General features: G+C 37.0%; 1 protein-coding gene and 1 non-coding gene across 4 annotated transcripts in view; one reads left to right on the plus strand and one right to left on the minus strand.

The window, feature by feature from the left end:
- FGF14 (fibroblast growth factor 14) overlaps nt 1–17,623 on the plus strand; it is a 652,329-nt gene that overhangs the window by 602,572 nt on the left and 32,134 nt on the right. The gene's annotated exons all lie outside the window — the stretch shown is intronic.
- Nucleotides 15,626–15,707, minus strand: LOC134382858 (small nucleolar RNA SNORD79). Its single transcript, XR_010024120.1, has one exon. It is a non-coding gene; the product is annotated as a small nucleolar RNA SNORD79 (small nucleolar RNA).

Consider the following 17,623-nt stretch of genomic DNA (forward strand, 5'->3'; position numbering starts at 1 on the left):
CCTTTTGCTTTCTTCTGTCCTAATGCTCCCAACAACATACTGCAAGAGTTTATTATATACCTGTTTCCTCCCACAGTCTGGGAAATCCTAGAGGGCTGGGGAGCGACTGAACTCAGATCTGTATGTGGACACCTAGCACAGTTTCTGGCTCACACAAACCCTCGGTTAGCACTGGATGAAAGGAAGAGAGGAAGAGAGAGACGTATGTGTGATCACTCAGCTTCTCACAGCAGCAAAGCAAAGGTCTGCCTCCACGAACATCATCAGGAAACATACGTGTACCTTGACTTGAGAAATCTGTACAATAATTTTTTTTTTTAATATTGATATTTCTTACTCATACTGAATACCTTGCATGTGAAAGATACTGTGCCAGCCAGTACAGTTTCTGGTTATAAATTTGTAGATCAGGATCAATGACTTTTTCAAATTATTCAGCCTCACAATTTTGGAAAGTATAATCTCCATAGGTTTGTTCAAGAAATAAAAGCCTTCTGTATATGCACAAAAGCATTTGTTTTATATGCTGATCCACCTATGTGATCTTCAGTTCCACAGCTTGCCACTCTGAAGAATTAAGTATTTACTTGGCAAACAGAGATTCTATCAGGGAAGACTGAGAAGGTATAACTTGAGCCGATTCAGAGACTTTACCTAATCAAGCTGTCCACTTGCATGTCTTAATGGAAGCGATCCTTGTCTTCCAGCACATTTAAGAATAACAGCAAAGCATCTTTTTGCTACCATTACAGTTTTGACCAAGTAAGGGTCTGCATTTAATTGGCATATACATAGAATTTTCAAATTATTTCTCTTCTTTTTTGTGTGTGAGTTTTTTTAGTAGTCAATTCAATTTTTATTAACTCATTAACTCCAGTTTCCTACAACTGAAAAATGAAGCAGGGAGGGAAAAGGGTAGAATTAAGAAAAAGAATAGATGTGCTAGAAGCAGAGCAATATCACATAGGCCCCTGTTTAGTCAGAATGATCTAAGTCATTTTTTGCTACCGCTTTTATGAACCAAATCAAAATGGAATAATGAGAGCTGTTTGCTCACAAAATGACTACGACCTATTGTGTGCGTGAAGCATCACTTTATGACAGATACATGGAGACTCTAGATGGGGTAAATTACTGTCTGGGTGTGATTTTCATTTTGAACCCAGTGGAATAACTATCACTTAATGGTATATTAAAATGCTAATTCTCATTCAAGGTCAAACTCAACTCCATATAAGCAGTTTAAAAATGCAGAGTTTGTTGCTTTAAAAACAGTAAATTTGGGTCTGGCCTGTTAGCTCAGTTGGTTAGAGGGTGTTGCTGATAACACTAAGGCCCAGGTTTGATCCCTGTATCAGCCAACCACCAAAAAAAAAAAAAAAATGTAAATTTGAAATTACTTGGAAATAATTAAATATTTTGAAAATTCCCTGGCTTTCTTTACTTCAGGAGCTAAAACTTTGCCCTCTTGTTTCAAAATACTGACACTGCCTTAGCATGGTTGTTTTCAATCTGGGGTGATCTGACCTCCTCCAGAGGACTTTTGGCAAAGTTTGGAGATACTTTTTGTTGTCGCAATTTGGGGAGGGAGGGTGCTATCTCACGGGTAGAGGCCAGGGATGCACTAAACCTACAATGCATGGGACAGCACCACAACCAAGAAGTATCTGGCCCAAAATGTCAATCATGCCAAGGCTGAGAAACTGCTTAGAAGAAGCAGGGAGAATGAAGCTGTCTCTCAAGCTAGCGAATCTCTCTTCACTGTTACCTAACCCCCTTCCTGCAACACTTGTGGGTTAGAGGACTGTTGTAAACCAAAGGCAGATGTGGGGTGAGGAGATCACCAGTGAGTTTCAGTTTTCCTTCACATTGGCCCTGCCCCACACCTCAGATAATCAAGTGCTTAACTGCTGCAATTTGCTTGACAATTACAAAACACTTTCTCACCCATTATCACATCTGATCTTCACAATTCTGCAAGGTAGTGGGGGAAGGTATAGAAATTGTCATATGCAAATCAGAGAATGGAAACTCAGAGACAGACAGCTTAGAGACCGGTGTGCAGGGAGGGCCGGTGTCTGGGGCGGTCCGTGGAAGCTGTCCTCAGGCTTAGGAAACAGGAGGCGGTACTGCCTGTGAATGTTAAAAAATAATAATAAAGCCAACTAAAATTTACTGTACGTCTTATTTCCACTCTGTGCTGACAATTCTAAATGATGTCAGTGTTGAAAGGCTATACCACGTAGGACAGATTTATCGTGAGCCCCTCCCACCATGGTGGGCCACTGCTTTGGGAGGTTATGCACTTTAGCTCAAATTAAAACTGGAGAGAAGATGAGAATGCATAGATATGGGACCAGATTCCACATCTGATGTCTCCACATGCCAAGCCCCTTTACCCATTCCCGTCTCCATCTTATCATGAAAGTGATACACCTTTTTAGGGAGAGAGCAACTAGCCCCTTAAAATACTGTTCAGTCCCATGGGTTGAGCAGATGACATACTCACAGTAATGACTTCACTTGTACTGAGTCAACCAACCTTTTCTCTACAATCAGTGACACAGAGAGCATCTCCTGCCTTACCGCTGGCCTTACCACTGCTGGGGACAATTGACTGGAGAACTTAATTGGGGCTTTGATTTTGTCACAGGTGAAATGATATTTATAACTGTAATGACAAGTCCCTGTGCCATGACTTTCATTTTGTCACTCTTTATTTGCTCCAATTGCAACCTCACCAAACTCACAAAGCCAGATTTCCTTACTTCTGTGCATTTTACACACTTGCCACATACCCTGTATTTGACTTTCCTTGTGATGAGTAAGAGAAGTGGCAGTCAGTAGTCTGAAAGACAGCCCCTGACCTTTTCATGACAGGACGGAAGGCCAGAGGCTGGAGTTGGAGGTGTGTTTGGTGCAGCGCTGAAGTTGTTCCCTGTGGCCATGTCAGAGCCTGCCAAAGTAAGACTCAGTGGTGACTAGCATGGAAACAGTCCTGAGGGCAGGAGGAAAAACATGACACCGCAGGAGGTAGGATTTGACATGATATGGATTTGGGAAAATTGAATGTGACAATTGCTAATGCCATGCAGTTCAATGAAAACTGGCACACTTCATGTTCCCAGCAGGTATTTAATATTGAAATAGAAAGAAAGGTGGTAAACTTAAAATTATGTCGACTCCACTATGGTTATCTCCATGCAACTATGGAGCCTTTACAACAACGCCGTCTGGCCCAGCTATTTCAGTTGTGCCATATTGTTTATTCCTTCACCCATGTTACCTAATCATGAACAACAGCTGACTGAACTGGTATTATATTTACATATGTTACCTACGGTTATATTTCCCGTTAGTCTTTCAATGGACAGCTTAACTAACTAGCAATGCCTGTGCTGCTTCCCTAGAATATAATGCCCCTAATAGAAGCTATTTTTGGTAAAATAAATTCATGAGTTTATTATTTGGGATCTCAAACTCGATACAGAAGTCTGGATTTTCCACAACAGGGTTAGAGGAGTTCCCTGAAAAATGTATCCAGCTGAAGGAAGGTATCGCCGATTTCATATTTAAGGCATGCTATTTCAAAATGTTGCGCTACCAGTGGAGATTTAATTCAGCGCTCTGTCATTTAACCCTCTTTCATGCAGGCGCGCATCCTTACAAGCTTTTTCAAAACATGTTTAACAGCGCTGTTAGGAATTGTCAAAATGGTCCTACTGTGTGGGGTTTGGCTTCACCCAGTTAATCAAGTCTTGTAGCTGTGAGCAGCCTACTCTGCTGACAGCGCAGTTCACTGCCTGGCATTGCTTGCTCAGATCATCAATACATACTGTTTTGTGTTCAAAATGGCAGATGAAATCAGCAGAATCAAAAAGGACTAGAGTCAGCTGGTTTCTCCCCAATTCTAACTCCTTCACAGTCTCTTACTGACTCTTTTATCAGCTTATTTCTCCAGAGATGGGAGCCTTTAACTATGATTTCAAACCATTGGATTATGAACTGAGAACTTGCAGGGTTTTTTCATCACTGTAAACTTGACCAATAAAACCTACATAGGCATTTGTCTTCAATCGGCCTTCCTTCATGCCTCAGAACATTAAAGGGAGACTTGTTAACAGGGACCTATGTCATGTTGATTCCAAGATTTGATCTTTTCTCTAGTTGACCAAAAGGCAGGCACTAGTCACTCTGGTCTTTGAAGGACTCCCAAATAGAATATAGATCATGGTATGAGCTTCTCTTTAGAGTTTTTTGACTAGCTAGAAAATCTTTGTATGTGTCATTACCTTATGTTTTCTCATTTTTAGACATTATAGAAATTAGAATGGGGGGGAATAGGTTGTATTTTTTCCTTGCATGTTCTGTGATTAATTTGAAGAATTACAAAATATATGGAGCTAAAAGTTATTTTTAATATAAATTAAATACAAAATCACACAGCACTATTTTGTTGTTTTTATATGACAGATGTCCCTAATTTAGGCCTTTAGCTTTATAACCTTTGTTAATAAATAGAATTGAAGGAGTGTTCCTAATTTATATTTTGGAATGAAAAGTAAGATTGCTGTATTAAAATTTTAACCAAGAACTAAATTCCTAATAGCAGATTTAGGTAAAGTAATACTATTTTTTTTTTTTTAATCCTTCAAGACATTAATTAATTCTACAAATCATGCTGACTTTGAATTTTTAAATTACTCTTTAATTTATTTGACAAATGCTCATTGAATACCTACCGTATGCTACTGTAGGATTGTTTTCAGTGCTGAGGATACCTCAGTGCATAAATAAAAGTCACTGACCTCTTGAAGTTTATATTCTATATGAAAGGAGACATATAATAAATAAGTTTAAAAAAATAGGTATTTGCAGGAGAAAAATAAAGAAATGTAAGCAAGATAGGGCCTATAAGGGGTGGGTGGTATTAGGCCTCACAATTAGCTTAGCATAAGCACAGCCACGTTAAATGCTTCCTCACCTGCCCCCTACCCCCTCCCTTTCTCTTAAGCAAGTGCTTTCTGAGAAAAACTGGATTTTGTGCAAAACAGAATCTTGTGCAGAAGAGAGAATCCACAGAGCCGTATACAAAGTCCTGAATGTTCAAAATAGGTACCAAGCCCCTTCCCCTAATTCAAACCCTATAAAACCTCTACTAGTCTGTATGGGGCAGGAGCTGATCTTTCAGTCTCCCTTCCAGGTTCACTAGAAATCAACTGCCTGACATGGTAAATGCTTGTTGTGGAGTCCTTTGATCCCTTTGTCTCACCAACCGAACAGGCAGATAGGTCTAGTATTTGAAAGGTGATTCCTAGAGCCTCTCTAATAAGGGGATATTTGAACAGAGACAGGAATAAAGTTAGGGAGATGCACAGGCCTTGTGGATATGAGGGGAAGAGTATTCCAGGCAAAGAAAGTAATAAATGCAATGGCCCTGTGGAAGAAAAGTCCCCCGTATGGAGGGAATGATGAGTAAGTAATGAACAAAACGACCTACGGGCTCAGGAGGTCAGCATGGCTGGAGTGGGCTCACTAAAGAAGATTTGGTTCAAGAAAGGTCAAAGAGGTAACAGGGCTCTAGGTCATGTCTAACCTTATATTAATTCTTTGTGAAATGGAATTTAATAAAATTTTTGGCATTTAAAGTAAAAAAGGCTTATAAAATAGTATTTCATGCAGATAGATTATTAGCATACATCTGAAAGACAAACATTTAAAGGTACAATAAAAATCACGTTAGCATTTTGTTGAAATAGTCGTAATTTTTCTCTGTCCATATGAAAAGCATAGTCACTAGAAGGGAGCCCAAAGGCCACCTAAAAAGGCCATCTATCAAATGGTTGACCTATCTCTTCTAGCACATTAATGACTCATGGTTTTCTCCCTTGTAATGATGAACTTGTACCTTCCATGACTACATGCTCCGCTTTGGACAGCTATAACTGATAGGAAATTCACTTTTGTACTAGGACAAAATTTGTTTTATTCATTTTCCCTTGTTGTTAAAGCAGTATGGCACCATATGAAATGAGAATGCTATCTTCTGTCTTGTACCCATGTCAGTGTCACATCAGTTATAGTCTTCTCAGAGTGAGCAACCCAGAACTGAAGGCAGGACAATAGATGTGGACTGGACTGACTTGTGAAGCATTGATACAGTTATTCTTTTCACATATGCCCAAAGGCTGTTGAAATACATATAGATATCTATTAGAACACCAAATAGCATTAATCACAAATATATGTTTCATTCTTCTTATTGAACTCTATCATATCCTTATGACATCATGAGCTGAGTTAGGAACAATTTTAGGTATTATTAAGAAGAGAATTCTCTGCCAGGCAGACTAAACCAATGTTGCAGTTGGTAATCTATTTCCCCAGTAGCTTTTTTAGCAAGTGAGTGCTCAGAGAAGTGCTGTCCTGATAGAACTTGTTACAAGTAGAGCCTAAGGTTGACTTCTGCAGACTTGGCAGTCATATCTCTCTGTCGAGTCATTGAACCTATTGTCAACTTAAGATCTACAAAGTTTTTTTAGATCTACTGCTCCGTGTGTATCCCATCAGTTATTTGTGAAGATGAACTTGGATGCAGGCCTTCACATTTATCTTCTTTGAATCTCTTGTCATTACATTTAACCTATCAATCCCACTTCTTAGAATCTTTTTAGATTTAGATTCAGTCATCCAATATATGCACTGAGTCTCTGAACCTCATGACATCTTCAATTTGCTAAATATCTCATATTCTAAGAAAAGTGTTGAAGAAAATTGGATCAAAGATGGAAGCTTAGGGAAGGCCACCACCAGCCCTGCGCAGGTTGACACAGACTTGAGATGATTTAGGTATAATTTTGCAAACAGCTGTTAACTTCTAGCTGATACATTCCCTAGCCAAGGGTCTCGTGTGCTGTGTCTACCTCATGATTTTTATCCACAATCTGCCAATCCTCTTGGAAAAATTATGAGAGTTTAAAGTGATTTCTTCTAGTGTACACATTCTAGGTTTTAAGGATATTGATGCTTTTTATTTACTCATGAGCAATTCCCTTTTATAATCAATTCTAGATTCTCACTCAGAATATACATTGAAATAATTAGCACATAGTTAAAGGATCTGTTCTTTCTCACTTAAAAATGTAGGTCTATCTCTGTTTTCCAAAGCTATCATCAATTTCCACAGATCCACAAAGATCAGAGATAGTGTGTTTAAGTTTTTCCTCTGGTAAAACAGAAAACTATTAACAATTAAACAAATACTTGCATTTGCAGACATTTTTTTCCTCAGGAAACTTTTATTGAATTTAATAATATGGAAGCTAGGACTCGTATCATTAAAATACTAAATGAAATTAAGCATAATATTGTCACTTGCTATTTGTTGTTAGAAGAATTTTTGAGATGTTCCAAAGCTCATTCAAGCAATTGTTTCGACCAAAAAACTGAAGTACATAGTAGGGTCTTGACTTCATGTGACCCTGATTTTTAATGTTTTCTTTCTTTTTTTTTTAGTGGGTATAATATATTATCTTTTCTTTCATGGATAACAGGCATAACATTTCTTAGATGAATTTTTAGGAATTGGGTTTATAACTCCATTACCACCCCTTATATTAGCAGAAAATGAAAAATCAGAAGATAAGGCTATCTTGTGTGCATTGAGGTATTTAGGATACAGAGATATTGCATATTTGGTTACAAGGCTATAGTTTACATAATTCCTGTCTTAGCCTCAATGGACATAATTTTTCAAGTCAACTAGTAATGCAATAGATGTTGCAAGCTACCATTTGCAAGTACTATGCTAACCCTAGACATTCTCATTGTAAACCAAGAATTTATAATCCAAATTCAGAGATAAAACATATATAGCAGTCAATATGACACAACTCACAACATAGCTAGTTTCATTATAATTCAATTATAGGCTCCATCCTTGGAAAAAACTGAGAATTGCTGATTACAGTTGGGATACTGCAGAGGGATTCATGGAGGTGATATTGATCTGAGGCATGAAGGATTGTAAGTGTTGAAGATAAAAGAAGGAGAGAGTATTTTGGGTGAATATGGTAATGAAAAAGTGCCATGTGCTGTGGCTGGAGTGTGAGGTAGGCTAGAAAGAAATAAAGAAAAGTAATAATACCAGACAATCGACATGCAGTAGATGCTTAGGAAAAACTTGTTAGCATTTGAATGAATACATGGATGCAGGAATTGGTTGGTTAAGGCGATTTCAGTGTATCACATGCCAAAGAAATTTAAGCAGTGGGAGCCATGGATGGCCTTTGATCAAGGGAACAGCATGAATGGTGCTTTGAGCTCCTGAAACACTGGAAAGCCATTTTACAAGTGCACTCTATGCTTACTTTTCATAGATTTTGTTGCTACTTTAACTCTCCCTGTGACAGTCTTTGCGACTTGGAAAATTATGTGAATAGGCAACATCTGACAATAGGTATTGATAGGGTGAATATGAAATCACCAAATAAGTGGAGGTCTTAGACAGAAACCTTTTTAATAGAAGGTAGAAGATAGGTAAGAAGAATAAGCCCCAAATAGATATATTTTATTTCCCAGACTCCAGGAATTAAAATGCGTCCAAAGAATTTAATAGAAATAGTCTTGCCTTTTATCCTCAGGTACTGGTTCATATTTCACTCAGGTGCTTTTCAGTAAAAAACAGTTCCATCTAAGGACACTTTGTTACCCCATGCTGTCTAAAAAAGTAGATTTTTCTCTTTAGTTGCTAGTACTGTCTTCTGTGCAAAAAGAACCATTAGAGTCACCCCTATTTTTTGTAAGCTCGGAGGTTGGTATTAGATGAAAAGACATGCGATTTCTCTGTCAGTTGGGAAATCCTTTTTCCTCTTAGGAGTTTATTAAGTTATTTAGCTGCCACTAAGTTTAGCTTATAAGAAGAGATGGAAACAGCCTCTGAAACTTCCAGGCTGATCCTTTCATTTATCTAAATTCCATTTCTAACTCTGCAGAAAATAGTTAGATAATAAATCTGATCCTCTTTCCTCCACAGTAATAGCTCCCACCCAAGGGCATTTATTAGAAGGCTAAATAGGACAGGATCTTGAGCACGGAGGAGTGCTGCAGAGAGCATTGCATCTTCCCTCTTATTTTCACAGCTAAGCAAACTGAGGCCTGAATGATTAAGTTATTTTCCCACAAAATACCCGTGGAAAGGTCATATATAAAATTAAAATAGGTGAGACAATTATTCACTGAATAATGTGAATCTGTCTCTCCAACCTAGGGATCTAAGGTTAAGAATTACGGGAATGTATTGGCAGGGTACTGGCACTCAGAGAACCTATCTGAACTCTGGGTGACCAGGCTATCTTGGGGACAAGATGCAGAGTCCAGCCAGATGCAGGCTGCTTATGAGGAACTACTGGTGCCATTTCCGTTGTTGACTCACTGCCCGCTGATGCTGGTGTGACCTTCGGCCATCCCGATGAAGCTTGGGTTCACCACTGTGATCTCTACTCTACCCTAGGCTCCCTAATACACTCACTGACTGCTCCATTACCTCAAGATTCATACTTCCAGGTGAGAGCCACATTCAGTCATATTTGGTACCCTTGTTTCTGGGGCTGGGAGGTCAGAAATAGGGTAATGGCTCTCTCCTAACTTGAGATTCTCCCCAAGTCAGAAGTGTGTTTGGATACAGAGTAGTAAAAATAACAAGTACCCAGTTAAGCTCTGTCTCTGTGAAGCTCTGTTTTGCACTTGACTCGGAAAGCAGTCATAGGGCACAGGGCTCAGGTAGAGCCTGCTCTTGTAGCCTGAACCAAGATTGGGCTAGAAACTGGATCCCTAAAGAAATGGTACTTTTGTAATTAGGGTCATTGTTATTATTGTTATTATTGTTTTTCTCATGTCAGAAGATGCAAACATCTGTTGAACCTGTAAATCAGAATGTCTCGAGGTGTGGTGGAATATCACCTGCATCAGAACCATCTTCAGTGCTAGTTAAAGCAGATCCCTCATCCCCCAACTCAGAACTGCTGAATCAAAATCCATAGGGCCTAGATAAGGGTGCTTACTGAATTTTGAGAACAATCAACCTGCACTCGGGTCACTACATATATTTTCCATAGTTTGTTACATCTTGTCACCAAATCCAACTTATTACCAACCACATAGAGAACTAGAACGTTAGATCCAGGAAGGACAGAAAGTGTTAGCTTTAGATTCCTGGACACAAAGTCTCCATAATTATTTAGTAATTGTGTCTTTGTGGTTACTATGTCTTTATCATTGCTAGGTCTATATAGTTACTGTGTTCTGCTCTGCAAGGACAGAAAAGCAAAGCATTTTAAACTACCATGTGCTCATCAGATCCACACAGGAGGAATTTCCATTACAAAAGTCATATATGCATTCCAACTCGGTGTGGTGGTTTTCAAAGTGTGGGTTCCAGGCAAGCAGCATCAGCATCCCCTGGGAACTTGTTAGAAATGCGAACTCTCACCCACTCCATCACCAGACTAGCTAGTTGATTCTGATGTATGCTGAAGTTTGAGAACTGCTGCTTTAAGCCTCCATTTCCTTTTCTATAATGTACCAATAATAATGTATACCTCATAGTTATTCTTTCTATTCTTTTCTATTGTCATTATAAAACTAAGATTATGTACCCCAAAAAAGCACATTGCCCAAGGTAAGTGTTCAATAAATAGTAAGGATTCTATTGGGTCTATATTTAATTTTTTAAGACTGCTCTAATTTTCTAGTTGCTTAATTTCCAGTGAATCCACAGGTTGCCTAAAATACAAGCAGTATGTTAAAAGTACATGTAAAGGCTCGAGAGGGGATCCAGATGTGGTAAAATTGTGATACTTAACAAGAAAAATGACATTTTCTTTGTATTCACTCATCTTTAAAATTAGGACCAGGCTGCCTATTTTTCTACTGTCTTTTAAAGCCACTTTAAGACTTATTCACAGGTGACTTTAGCATGGCATTAAAAAGCTTAGTGAGTTCTTAAATCTCTTAAACCCAGTTTTTTGGGGGCTAAATACAATAATCTGTACCTCTTCCTCTTTGACACACAGATAAACATCCCTGAAGCCTGGGCTTGCATTTGGTTTTCAAAATCAATCTTTTTATGACTCAAAGGCCTAGCAAGTGACATTTCTTCTCAAACAGTGAGGATCGAGATTGAAATACGTATCAACCCCACTAGAGGGTGACCTTTATCTAAAAAGTCAGGGTGCGGATAAACTAAGGGCATCTTCTGCAGCCATTTCAAGATTGGATTGTGTTGCTGTTTATTCAAGGTGAGGGAGAGGCTGAGCAGTGACTCCTACCTGCGTAATCCTGCTTCTAAATAACTTTCTAGTCTTGTTGGGGACATTTAAAATTAAGCTGTTGCATAGTCTCAGTTTGTATTTTAGAGTAAAATTCTTCATTAATAAATCCAAGTCTGAATTTTCAAATATTTTACCTGTTTCAGTTCTAATTGTCAAATATATTTCCCATCCCCAGCAAAAATATCCCACAGAGCTGAAAATATGAGAAAAGAGAACCCTGTCTTTGTTTTATTTAAAAAAAAAAAAAAAAAAAAAAGCAAACAAGACTGTAGGACTTCATTTAGTTCCATTTGGTGATTTGAAAATAAGACAAACATTCTCTAGATATCAAAGATCAAAACACCATCAAGATGTTCAGATCAGATCGGGGAGCTCAGTTTAGGTCAAACCCTAAGAAATTAATATTGAACAGTAGATTTGGTTTTTCTTTTATAGCTTAGATTTAAGAAGTAAAGTATTTGTGTTAACTAAGCTAAAAATCTCTCAATTAGACATCAAAGTTCAATGTTATTTAAAAACCACTTCAATAAATATCTTTTTACAGCATTTAAAATTAATTTGCTTGTACCAGCCAGCTGCAAAAAATAAAATTAAATTAAATTAATTCAGCATTTTGCAACACTATGAATGAAAATAATATTTACGTATTCTGGATGCTTTATATACAAATTGGATTTTTTCTAATTTGATTTTTGTTACTTTTTAACAGAAAACAAAATCTTAGCTTAGGATAGTGCCAATTATATGAAAACATATAAAAATTGTACTGATATTTGCTTCTTTTCTCAGAGTATTTTAAAGAGTGTTTCTGGAACTTAATAGCTGTCCTAACAATAAGAAAACCAATTAATCTCATGCAAAACAAGACTATAGTACTTACACATGGGTTCCCAGATACTAATAATTTTCATATTTATCCACCTCTATAAACCAGAAACATATATTATAAAATGCATTTCTATTAAAACAGAAAGAAAGGTTTTGTGTGGCATGAATTAGTCTACATTCATTTTTATCTTACATCTAAGTGCCTGAGGAGAGATTGCCTTTGGACAGAGATAAGTCTTTCTTTGAAGGATAGATGGTTTTATCATTATTGTATTCTTGAAGGAACATTGCAGCCTGGATTTAAATCTTTTTTCCCATAAAAAAATGATCCTGCTGTGCTCTCATACCAAAATAGTACAATTGCGTATGTTTTTATACAGAATGGGTAAAAACTACTCTAATAACTTTTACAAATCTCTCTAGCTTATACATTATTTACCTGAGAACATATACTCCTATGTTTAATCTTAGGTAGTTTTCCATTAATTAAACAACTCTTATTTTAAAACTATAGAAGACATTCTTGAAAAATTATACGTAGGTTCTGTGTAGGCATACACTCTTAGAACTATCCCAGAATAAAGATAATATGAGGCTAAACTCTCATTTGCAAATTAAAGTTAGAAGAGGAACATGCAATTTAGTTACTTCATGATGAAGTCAGTCACTCAGACTTTCCCTCCAATTGTAAACTTATCACATGACTAATAAGCCTTGTCCGTCATCAGCTAAGATATGCTACTCCTGTGCATATGGAGAGCATATCATGCATTGTCTTTAATTTTCTCTCCAGTTTAAGATTGAGTTACCCCATTTTTCTGAATTCCTTCAAAGTTTGACTTCACTTATTTTTAGCCACCTGTTTTGAATCTTCCTTTTTAAGGTAAAGTTTGAGAGTCATTGACAGGAGAAAGCCAGGAGAGAACATAAAGAGGTTAAGAGGGTGGGACCGTGAGGTGAGAATCGTCAAGTTTTGCTTTGCTCTTATCTTGTTCATTTTTGCGAGGAAATGTGGATAAATTCAGCTATTCAAATATTACTAGAATATCTTCTCTGCATTCTTTTGAACTAAATTCAGAATAATTTCAATCTCAGCTATTTATGTTTCCTGATATTATGATCTCTGTATTATAAACAGTAATGTTTCTATAGTATTTTGGTATAGGGTAGACGTACATACTTAGATATTTATTTCTCTCTGTTTTCTTAATGTTGACATGACATATAAGTGCTTTACTTAGGCAGGAAGATATAATTTCAGTTCACCATTTCTTCTGGGAAGTGCATTCTAATTAGCATTTTAACTCTAGTTTATTGTTGAATGAAAAGAATTGGTTGCTGATTTTCCTCCAAGTTTGAGAATTATCGTCTTCCCTCATCATTATTAGTAGTATTTTGGATTTTTAGTTTTTCCATTTGTACAATGAATATCATAGGCACTGTCAGATTATTTTTTGTAAAAAAAAAAAAATCTTATTTTTTATTTTTAGAATATAGGTATATTCTGATTATGTGGCTTAAAGGCATTGGATACACTGCAAAAGAGGTGGCAGGGAAAAAATACCCTCTAGGCTGAACTCTGCTATGATTTTCATCAACAATGAAGAAGCAGACTTTTCTCTGCTTATTTATTTTACCTTCTATATAGCTACCATGAGGCCAGAGAAAGGACCCATGTGCCAATTGCCCCTGGGTCACCAGTCGTCCACACTGAAACACTGATCCTCCAGCACTCTGCACCAGCTCCTGTGAGCCCCAGCAATTGAGTGGGGCCCTGGGTACCCAAGGTGCTTCTGCTCAGGGAAGCAGAAAAATAGCCTTGGAGACACCAAACCATCCCTAAGCTAGGATGGTCATAGCATTTGCTCTCAAATGAGGACGTTTTTTAAGAGTAAAAGTAATCTAGTTAGTACAAAAGTCAAAAATCCAGGGCTGGCTCTTCCAGGCACACTGGCATATACTTGTGTGGTCACTAGACTCTGCTACCTTTTCTAAGCATGAGTCTCCCTGCCATGTTACCTGCTTGGCATGTTTATTGAGGGGAATGTTTATTGAGCTCTTATTATGTGCCAGGAATTCTTCCACACACTTGAGATATATAAGGGAATTTTTAAAATAAAAAGATTTTTTTTAAATTAAATTTTTAAGACCAATAAAAATTTGCAAACCACAGAATCCAAGGGAGCATAAACGATATTTAGAAACACAATGCTGTACGATTTCATGTTAAGAAGATGGAAATAAATGAAATTAAGGTCCCCTTTTATCACAGTTTAAATTACAGGCAAAATGTATATTTCTATGTACCTTTCTATCAATATTTGTACATACATAATATGTGGATGTTTTACTACTGAGTTGCACTTGCATGCCATAGGTTTTAAATTGGCTCATATATAAAAAAATCATGCTATTAAATATATTCACATATATTTAAAATATTGCAAGAGAAACATAAAGTTTAGTTTCCCTCAATTCCAAAATCATTTCTTCTTCTTCACTAACAGAATCCCAGTTTTACAGGAAGCCATGTACTCTAATCCTGGAAATTAGTAATGCTTGGTTTAAAGCTTAAACTTTACACCCATGATAGCAGCCCCATTCTGCTTAGCCAGCGATTAGTCTAGGTGTGGTTATGTGTCCCTAGTTCTGACCATTAAAATAAATACCTTTCATTGGGGAGCATCTGAGAAAATATTTCCTCCCTCAAAAAGAGAGACAGCTCTTATTTTGCCCCTTCCCTCTTCCATCTTACTGAGGATGCTGTTGTGTGGAAATGTGATGTTTGGAGCTACAGCAACTATTATGTGAGAGGAAGCTATCAAACACTTAGAATGGCAGAGAGGAAAGAGAGAGAGAACACAAGTCCCTGACGAAATCCAACACCAGAAGCACTAACATCTAAAGATTTTTTACATGGAAGGAATTCAATTTCTGCTGTTTTAAGCCCCTGCAGTATGGATAGTCCATTTCTCATAGCTGAAAGCATTCAGAAGTGATACAGAGACTGACTTCACCAAGTACTTTTAGTTATTTATACCAGTGATTATTTTTTTTGACTTCTGTATACTTTTATTTCCAATTAACTTAACAGACAAAGCACCAGTATAGAATATTCCTTCATTATTTGAAAACATTCCTCCTTTCCCCCACCCTATTTGAAATAGGATGCTCCTCCTCACAAGGTTTACAGAAATTCCAATTGAAAGATGCTTAATCTTCTATCCCATGAGCATCCATCCAGCTGCCTTTCAATGGGTAAGCTGCATGCTTGCTATAGTCATAAAAGCCCTTGAAGTTTTCAGGATAACGGAAAATAACCTGCACTTCACATAGGAGTTCTCATTCCTTTTGATTGAAATTTCATGCTCCATGTATCGTGGCCAAGCAGATTATTCACACCTGCAGAAATTTATGCAAATTTGGAAACAGGCAGTAATAAGTAGGTTCCTAAAAGATTTTCCAACTACTGTTTCAGTTTAAAATTAATCTTCATTCTCTTTCAGAGAGATTCCCATCTGTTTTAACTTAAGTCATCACCAACAAGTGATTATTTTTATATCATCATTCATAGTATTAAGATGTGTTTGGTATTTTATACACGTAAATTACAATTGTCCATTTGTACCTTATGCAACTGCTTAAAATTTGTATTGGATATTTAAAAAAGTTATTCACATCTAATTTTATTTCATTTTTACTTCTCTGGTCAACAGTGCATGAGACCATTGAGAAGACAAATATTATATACATCTGTTTTTGAATGTTGTTTCTGGTTAAACAAAAACCCGATGCTTCAGATTTTTGTGTTCTCTTTAGCAGTTGGTACTTCTTTAATTACAGGTTTCATTAGAAACATGCCTGTACAGATTTATCGATAGAAGTTAAAGTGAATCACATGGAAAATTAAAATATAAACAGAATATGTAGTGTAGAATGCTGCTCAATCTGTTTCATAATTGGATTATTTTAATAAATCAATATGATACTATGTTACCCCTCTAGATCAAATTGAAAAACTTCTCCAGAATCATATTGCCAATTCTCAGATATTCTCAGCAAAATCTCTCCACGGATAAAGTTGCTTTGTTATGTTTCATTCCAGAGAAGGCTTCCATATTTCAGTATGATTTATTTCTAAAATGAGGAAATCCCATGAATTCTATACTCAGCTAGCCCCAGTAAAATATCTAGAACAGGAGTTGAATTGGCAAACTCTTTTACGGAAAGGGCCAAATTAATGTTTTAGGTGTATGGGTCCTATGGTCCCAATTGCTACTTACTCAGCTGCTGTTGTAGCTCGAAAACAACCAGAGGCAATATGTAAATTAATGTGCATGGCTGTGTTCCAATAAAATTTTATTTACATAAACAGTTAGCAGGTTTGCTCAGTCTTGTTCTAGAGGTTATATTTTTGCTTCACCAACCTGGGCTTTCAAATATTGTTCTTGAGAACTGTTAATACATGGAATTTCCATGATGCATAATTGCTGAGAATTCTTACTGGGAATTTATTAAGACATTGATGGAGAATATGCAGAGCTTGCAACATCCCTACCTCCAGACCAAAATCCTCCTGCACTCTGAGCCACTTACCCTTTATAATATTTTTTTTAATTAATAGGCTCATTTCTAAACTTTTCTTTTAGGTTTACAGAAAATTTGAGCAGAAAGTAGAGAGTTCCATATACCCCCTTGCCACTTCCTCATCCCCATCTGCCCTACCAGTTTGTCCTATTATTAACATGTTATATTGGTGTGGTACAAATGTTGCAGTCAATGAGTCAATACTGATGCACTACAATTAACTAAAATTCATAGTTAACCTTAGAATTCAGTCTTGGTGCCCTAAAAATCCCCTGTGCTTTACCTATTCATCCCTCACTATGCCACTCAGCCCCTGCAAACCACTGATGTTTTTACTGTCCACAGTTTTCCTTTGCCAGAAGGTCATATGGTTGGAATCATGATTGACTTTTTTTCACTTAGTAATATTCATTTAAGTTTCCATATCATTTCATTGCTTTATAATTTTTTTTTTATCACTGAATAATATTCCATTTTTGGGGGGGGAGGGTTGTGTGGTTTATGCATTCACCTATTGAAGGTCATTTTGGTTTCCTCCACGTGTTGGCAATAACAAACAAAAACACTATAAACATTCATGTGCAGGTTTTTGTGTGGATATAAGTTTTCAGCTTACTTGGGTAAATACCAAGGAGCAAGATTGCTGGATCATATGATCAGTTATCTTTTCAAAACACAAAGAGTTTTTATGGGATGGGAGCACTGAAGTCAAAGTTATAAGAAATGTAAATACAAATGTAGCTTTGCCCTATAGCTGAAACTGTGGGACCCAATTATAGACTTCACTTTATTCCTCAAAGATCATTTATACTCCCTACTGTGAACCTCTCCCTCCATGGTCCTTTTGTGGGGTATAATCAGTTACAGAGGCTGAATGT

Source organism: Cynocephalus volans, chromosome 7 (genome assembly GCF_027409185.1).
Source record: "Cynocephalus volans isolate mCynVol1 chromosome 7, mCynVol1.pri, whole genome shotgun sequence".
Taxonomy (NCBI): domain Eukaryota; kingdom Metazoa; phylum Chordata; class Mammalia; order Dermoptera; family Cynocephalidae; genus Cynocephalus; species Cynocephalus volans.